We start from the raw sequence: 6,697 nt of genomic DNA on the forward strand, positions 1-6,697 counted from the left end.
TGGCAGGGAGACCGTGAATATGGGCTGGGTGTATGTGTTTCCTGACAGATATGTTTCTTCTTTCACTTTTGTTCTGAGCTTTTACTCCATGGAAGCAGAGATTTTGTTCACTGCTACATTCCCAACTCCTGTACATGGTAGAGATGTGACTCAATGTAAATTTACTGGCTGACTGACTGAATGAAAGAATCAGCCAATGTGAAGATACTGTATACTTTAGTACTTGGTTATACATGGCATCTGGAGTCTGAGACACGGGTTCTTTTTTTTGTTTTTAATGTTTATTTATTTTTGAGAGAGAGAGAGAGCACGTGTGAGATGGAGGAGGGGCAGAAAGAAGAAGACAGAGGATCCAAAGCGGGCTCCACAATGACAGCGGAGAGCCCGATATGGGGCTCTAACTCATGAACTATGAGATCGTGACCTGAGCCGAAGTCAAGACACTTAACCGACTGAGCCACCTAGGTGCCCCTGAGAGACATAGGTTCTAATGGTAGCTCTGCATTTTCTTGGCTTTGAAGACTCAGGCAGTTTATTAAACCTTACTGCATCTCCGTTTTCTCATCTGTAAAATGGGGGCCGATAAAATTTACTCCCCATGGTTCTAAGGTATAAATGAGATTATACAAAGTGTCTAATATAGAGCTTGGTGCTTATTAAGCCCTCTGAGTCGTAGTTATTAATGCTATTATTTTTTAAATGCAATAATCCCAAAGTCAGCTGAGGTCCCTGTGTTCTGTGGTTCAAAATGAAAGGGTTTCAAACCCCCCTCTGCCCCTTACAGTGAAAGCTTTCCAGTCCTTGCACCTTTCGCATCTCTCCATAAATTTGGTATAAGAGGTGGTGGTGTGTGATGGTGGGCGAGGTGGGTGGCATGTTTCTTAGTTAACCTCAGATTCTGAGCTCCTACTTTTGCAAAATTCTTAATCACCCTTTTAAAATAGGTCCTCAGGACGCCTGGGTGGCTCAGTCAGTTCAGTGTCTGACTTTGGCTCGGGTCATGATCTCATGGTTAGTGAATTCAAGCCCCGCATTGGGCTCTGCAAGGACAGTGTGGAGCTTGCTTTGGATTCTCTCTCCACTCCTTCCCCAGCTCTCAAAATAAATAAACTTTAACCTGGGTGGCTCAGTCAGTTAAGCATCCGACTTTGGTTCAGGTCATGATCTTGTGGTTCCTGGTTTCCAGCCGAGTGTTGGGCTCTGTGCCGATAGCTCAGAGCCTGGAGCCTGCTTCAGATTCTGTCTCCTTCTCTCTCTGCCCCTCTCCCACTTGTACTGTGTGTCTCTCTCTCTCAAAAATAAATAAACATTTAAAAAAAATTTTTAATAAATAAATAAATAAATAAATAAATAAATAAAAATAAAATAAGTCCTCTCTACCGTAACTCCCTATTTCATCCCTACACCTCTAGTCTAGTCCTTCAGAGCACTACTAATCTTTTTTAGAGAGTTCAGCTTTTTTTTAATGTTTATTTTTGAGAGAGAGAGACAGACAGAGCATGAGCAGGGGAGGGTCAGATAGAGAGGGAGACACAGAATCTGAAGCACGCTCCAGGCTCTGAGCCATCAGCACACAGCCCGATGCAGGACTCGAACCCACTAACTGTAAGATCATGACCTGAACCAAAGTCGTACTTTTAACCGACTGAACCACCCAGGAGACCCTAGAGAGTTCAGCTTTTAATGGAACATGTTACAAAAGAGATCTAATTGTAAAGACCAAAGTCATCATTGGACCCTTCCTTGCTTCTTTGTTTGCATCCAGTCTCTTCTGTGCTGAGGCAGCAGCCTTGGAGGTGGTTGGACCTCCTGCTGGGGCAGGGCACCGGCTCCTACATTGCAGCTCAAGTTCCCAATATTGACATTGGCCAGGATGAGTCACAGGACAATAAGAAGAGCAAGTATTTGGTAATAAGAGGTTTACCCTGCCATCCAGATAGGTCATTCAGATAAAATTGTCTCTGGTACTAGCACTCTCTCTGAGCCATACTTCCCATCTAAATTCTTTTAGGTGGTTAAGAAGGAGGTAAAAGTTTTTCTTGAGTCTGCTGGGTCTTGATGGCCTTCAGCTGCAAATAATCCACAAGCCAAAGTAGCATACTTTGGGGTTACATATTCCAATCCCCTTCAAGGGCTGAATAGACAGAGGCGAACTCCGATTGAGGCCATGGTGCCAGTGAGTGCCAGGCTAGCGCGTGCCTGCCGTGATGCTAGTTAGTTGCCATGTGAAGTAAGGGCCTACTCCAGCTCAGCCTTCCTTGGAAGGACTGAGCACGTTAGCACAACTACAGAAATACTTAATACAATATTAGTTTACTGTTTACTGCCCACCTCCTGGTGGCAGCTTCCTGCCTGCCTATTCTGTCCCCCACATCACCTACTAGGGGCTACAATAACAACAACATCATCATAATAGCAAACATTTATGACTGTGTGGTGGGTGCTCTATAATTCTTTCTGTATTGGAAGAATGTCATCAGGGGTGCCTGGGTGGCTCAGTCTGTTAAGCATCCGACTTCGGCTCAGGTCATGATCTTGTGGTCCGTGAGTTCGAGCCCCATGTCAGGCTCTGTGCTGATAGCTCGGAGCCCAGAGCCTGCTTCCGATTCTGTGTCTCCCTCTCTCTCTGCCCCTCCCCTGTTCATGCTCTGTCTCTCTCTGTCTCAAAAATAAATAAACGTTAAAAAAATAAAAAATAAAAAGAATGTCATCAGTTTCTGGATCATTTTGCCATCCTGGGCTTGTGGATCCTGTTCTTTGCCCAGGCATGGAAGTCAACCCTTTTCTTCAAATTCCTCTCAATGATCATTCACAGAAGGACTTGGTATTTCACAGATTTCACCAAAGGTCTGGCAAGATGGAAAGATGTACATCACAGTGCCACAACAATTTGAAATTAAACATCAGACAATTTCTCTTTAGAAGTTCCCATTTCCACCACCTGGATTTTAGCCCCTCCCAATTTTCCCCACTCCCAGCTTCCCAGACCTTCTGCTCTTGAACAAAGAACAGATCCTTCCTGGTTTTTCACGAGAAGCAAGTAGTTCTCCTCAGCCACAACCCCCAACCTCAGCGAGGTCCTGAACAGAAGCTTGCAACCAGGGGCTGTGAGATGCCCAGCACAGCCTCTGCCTTCCATTATGGTTCCCACTGCCTTGGGCTGCAGCCCAAAGCCTGCCCGGAGTTCCTGCTGATGCCACATCCACCAGCTCACAAGCTGCAGCTTCTCAGGCTGACATGACACATTCTAGACCCTCTGCCACCCCTTGAAAGCCTCCCCTTGGCGTGAGCAAGTTCTGAGCTCAACAGGTCATCTATGCTATGTCTAATTTCTTTCTGTGTCCCTGCCCAGCACTACTTTCTGTAAGAAAAAAGGGATCTGGGCACCTGGTGGCTCAGTTGGTTAGGCGTCCAACTTCGGCTCAGGTCATGATCTTGTGGTCGCGAGTTTGAGCCCCGCGTCAGGCTCTGTGCTGACCACCTGGAGCCTGTTTTGGATTTTGTGTCTCCCTCTCTCTGACCCTCCCCCATTCGTGCTCTGTTTCTCTCTGTCTGAAAAATAAATAAACGTTAAAAAAAAACTTAAAAAAAAAAAGAAAAAAGGGATCTGTAGTGACTTCCTAGGAATCATGCCTGCCCTTAGAAGACACAAACACCAAACCGAATCAATTCACACTGGTCCACTGGGCAGGCTGCAAAGTGGGCAAAAATGGCATGACTCCCAAGGACGATTCCTTGGGGAGAAAGAACTATAGACTCCTCATTTTGTTATCAGAGGATGTCATATAATTTAAATACATGGACAATTTCTTTACTTCATTTTGGTCCTTTTAAAAAAATCAGGTTTATAAAGATGCAATTTACATATAATGAAATTTACCAATTTTAAGTGTACAACTTAATGGGTTATTTTACAATTGTATGTAGCCTAGTAACTATCATAAGAAACACCCTATAGAACATATCTATCACCCCATACTCCCTCACCATAAACCCCCTCCCCCAGCCCCTGGCAACCACTGATACAGTCACTGTAGTTTTACAGTTTGTTCCATTTTAATTTAACTTTTTAGTAACCATTTCTAGAGAACTGCTAAGCTGTGGCCAGACTGCTGGGTTGGGCTGGATTTCTCATGCTGAAGAGTCAGAGGCCAAAGATGACCAAACAACTGACCCAGCAGGGAAGGGTTTCAGAATAACGCAAGGCTGAGCTAGCCTAGGCGGGAAGGACTGCTAATCACCGAGGCTGCCATGTTTATGCCAAGAATGAGGAACAGAGAGGAAAGGGAAAAGCCAGTGCACAGTCTGGGTGGGGAAGAAGGCCACACAGCCAGCCGAGATGGGAACTTTAATTACAGGCCAAGGGCCGTGTTGCAATTCAACAGTCAGACCCGAATCCATTGAGTGCTCAGGCTGCCCTCAGCACTTCCCCTTGTCAGGGCTCTGTCCCACCTACCTGCCAGTCCCAACTTCCCCTTTCTGAGGGAGGCTGCGGGCCACTCAGGGCTGCCAAATCCCCAAATAGGTAAACTGTGTCTCAGGCCGCTGGTCACCACCCCTTCCCAGCTCTGGTGTTGGGGGCTCTATCTCAGTGCATCTGGCTCCTTTCTCCTCTGGGCCTGTCTCCAAGTTCAGGCCCTTTTCTATGAGTGGGGCCCTTTGTTGAAGCATTTGATTTTTAGTTGGAAGAAGGAAAAGAAGGAAGTAAATTCATATGTATTGAACATCTTTTACCAGAGGCAGGATAAATTCAAACAATAAGAAAGATGCAAAATGAAAAGTGAAAACTTCTCTCTCCAGGTCTTGATTCCTAGACTGTCCCCCAAGAGCTGACATTGTCAAACATTTATTGTATGTCCTTTGCAGGGGGGGAAGGGGGAAGATTGTTTAAAAGCAACATAATATAGACTTGGCTTTGCACCTTCCTTTTATCGCCATATAATTCATCTTGGAGTGTTTTCCATGCCAGCATATATATTAACTTTGATATAATTTTAAACTTAAAGAAAACCTGCAAGAATAATAGAAAGAATTCATGACACAGATTCACCAATTATTTATACTTCACTCTTTTTACCGAATCATTTTCTCTGTATCTATCTATCTATCTACATATTATTTTTCCTGAACCATTTTCAAGTATGTTGGAGACATTGTACCCCTACCCCATAATTTCCTCAGTGTGTATTTGCTAAGAACAGGATTTTTCTTTTACATAACCACAGTTCAATTATTACAATTAGGAGACTTAACACTGTTACAAAACTGATTCGCAGTGCGTACTTAAATTCTGTCAGTTGTTCCAGTAATATTCTTTTTAGCTGTTTTCCCTCAGTCCAGGATCCAGTCCAGGATCAAATACTGCATTTGATTTCCTATCCTTTACTGTCCTTTATTCTGGAAAGTTTCCCCAGCCTTTCTTTGTATTCCTTCATTTTAGCATTTTTTAAGGAGCACATGACAGTTATTTTGTAGAATATGGGTTCCTCTGACATGATGCTGGGTCTTTCTCAGAGTAGCATCTCAGGGGGCACACGATGTCATTTCATTGCACCCATTTCTGGTGCCCTTGACTTTGATCGTTTGGTTAAGGCGAGGTCTGCCAGATTTCTACCTTGTAAAGTTACTATTTTCCCTTTGTAATTAAGGTGATTTGTGGAAATGTCCAATTCTTCATCAAACTTTCATCCATTCAATTCAGCATCCATGGATGGTTTTCTACCATCATTCTTATAGTTGGAATTCTACAGTAAAGAAGCTGATTTTTTTAGCTGGCATTGTACTATATAAAAAAAAAAAGAGGTTTCCTTTCTCTGCCATTTATTTATTTATGTGTTTGTTTATATTAGTGTAAACTCATAAATTCTTATGTGATTCAATGAGTTATAATCCAATGCCATTATTTTTACTTATTTTGAGAATCACACTGTCCCAGCTGGTCAGTGAAAGCCACTTGAAATTTAAAGGTCCTTTTGGTATGTCCCCATCATTCTTTGAGCTCTTCCTTACATTCTGGTGCAACAGGATGTTTTAGGGTCATCTTACGCTTTCTATGTGACAGCCCTGGAATCAGCCTTTTCTCCCAGGAGTCCTGGCTCCTTTTAGTGGAGAATGATATTTGGAAACCAAAAGCAGGCAGCTAGCAGCTCATACATTTTCACCTAATTGATTTATCAGCTGGGTATTATTCTATGGTATGTATGTAACATGATTTATATAACTAGTCACCTTCAATGGACTTTTGGAGTGCTATCAGTTGTTTGCTGCTGTGAATATTCTTGCACATATATCTTGGCTTACATTTGGGAATATGTCTGTAGAGCAAATTTCTTTTTTTTTGTTTAATGTTTATTCATTTGTTTAGTGTTTATTTATTTTTGAGAGAGAGATAGAGTGCCAGTAGGGGAGGGGCAGAGAGAGAGAGCTACAGAATCCAAAGCAGGCTCCAGGCTCTGAGCTTTCAGCACAGAGCCCGACACGCGGCTTGAACTCACAAACTGTGAGATCATGACCTGGGCTGAAGTTGGATGTTTAACCTACTGAGCCACCCAGGCGCCCCAATGTTTATTCATTTTTGAGAGAGAGACAGAGAGAGAGAGAGAGCGAGAGACAGAGTGTGAATGGGGGAGGGACAGCAAGAGAGGGAGACACAGAATCTGAAGCAGGTTCCAGGCTCTGAGCTGTCAGCACAGACCCC

This window comes from Felis catus, chromosome B1 (assembly GCF_018350175.1).
Source record: "Felis catus isolate Fca126 chromosome B1, F.catus_Fca126_mat1.0, whole genome shotgun sequence".
Lineage (NCBI taxonomy): Eukaryota > Metazoa > Chordata > Mammalia > Carnivora > Felidae > Felis > Felis catus.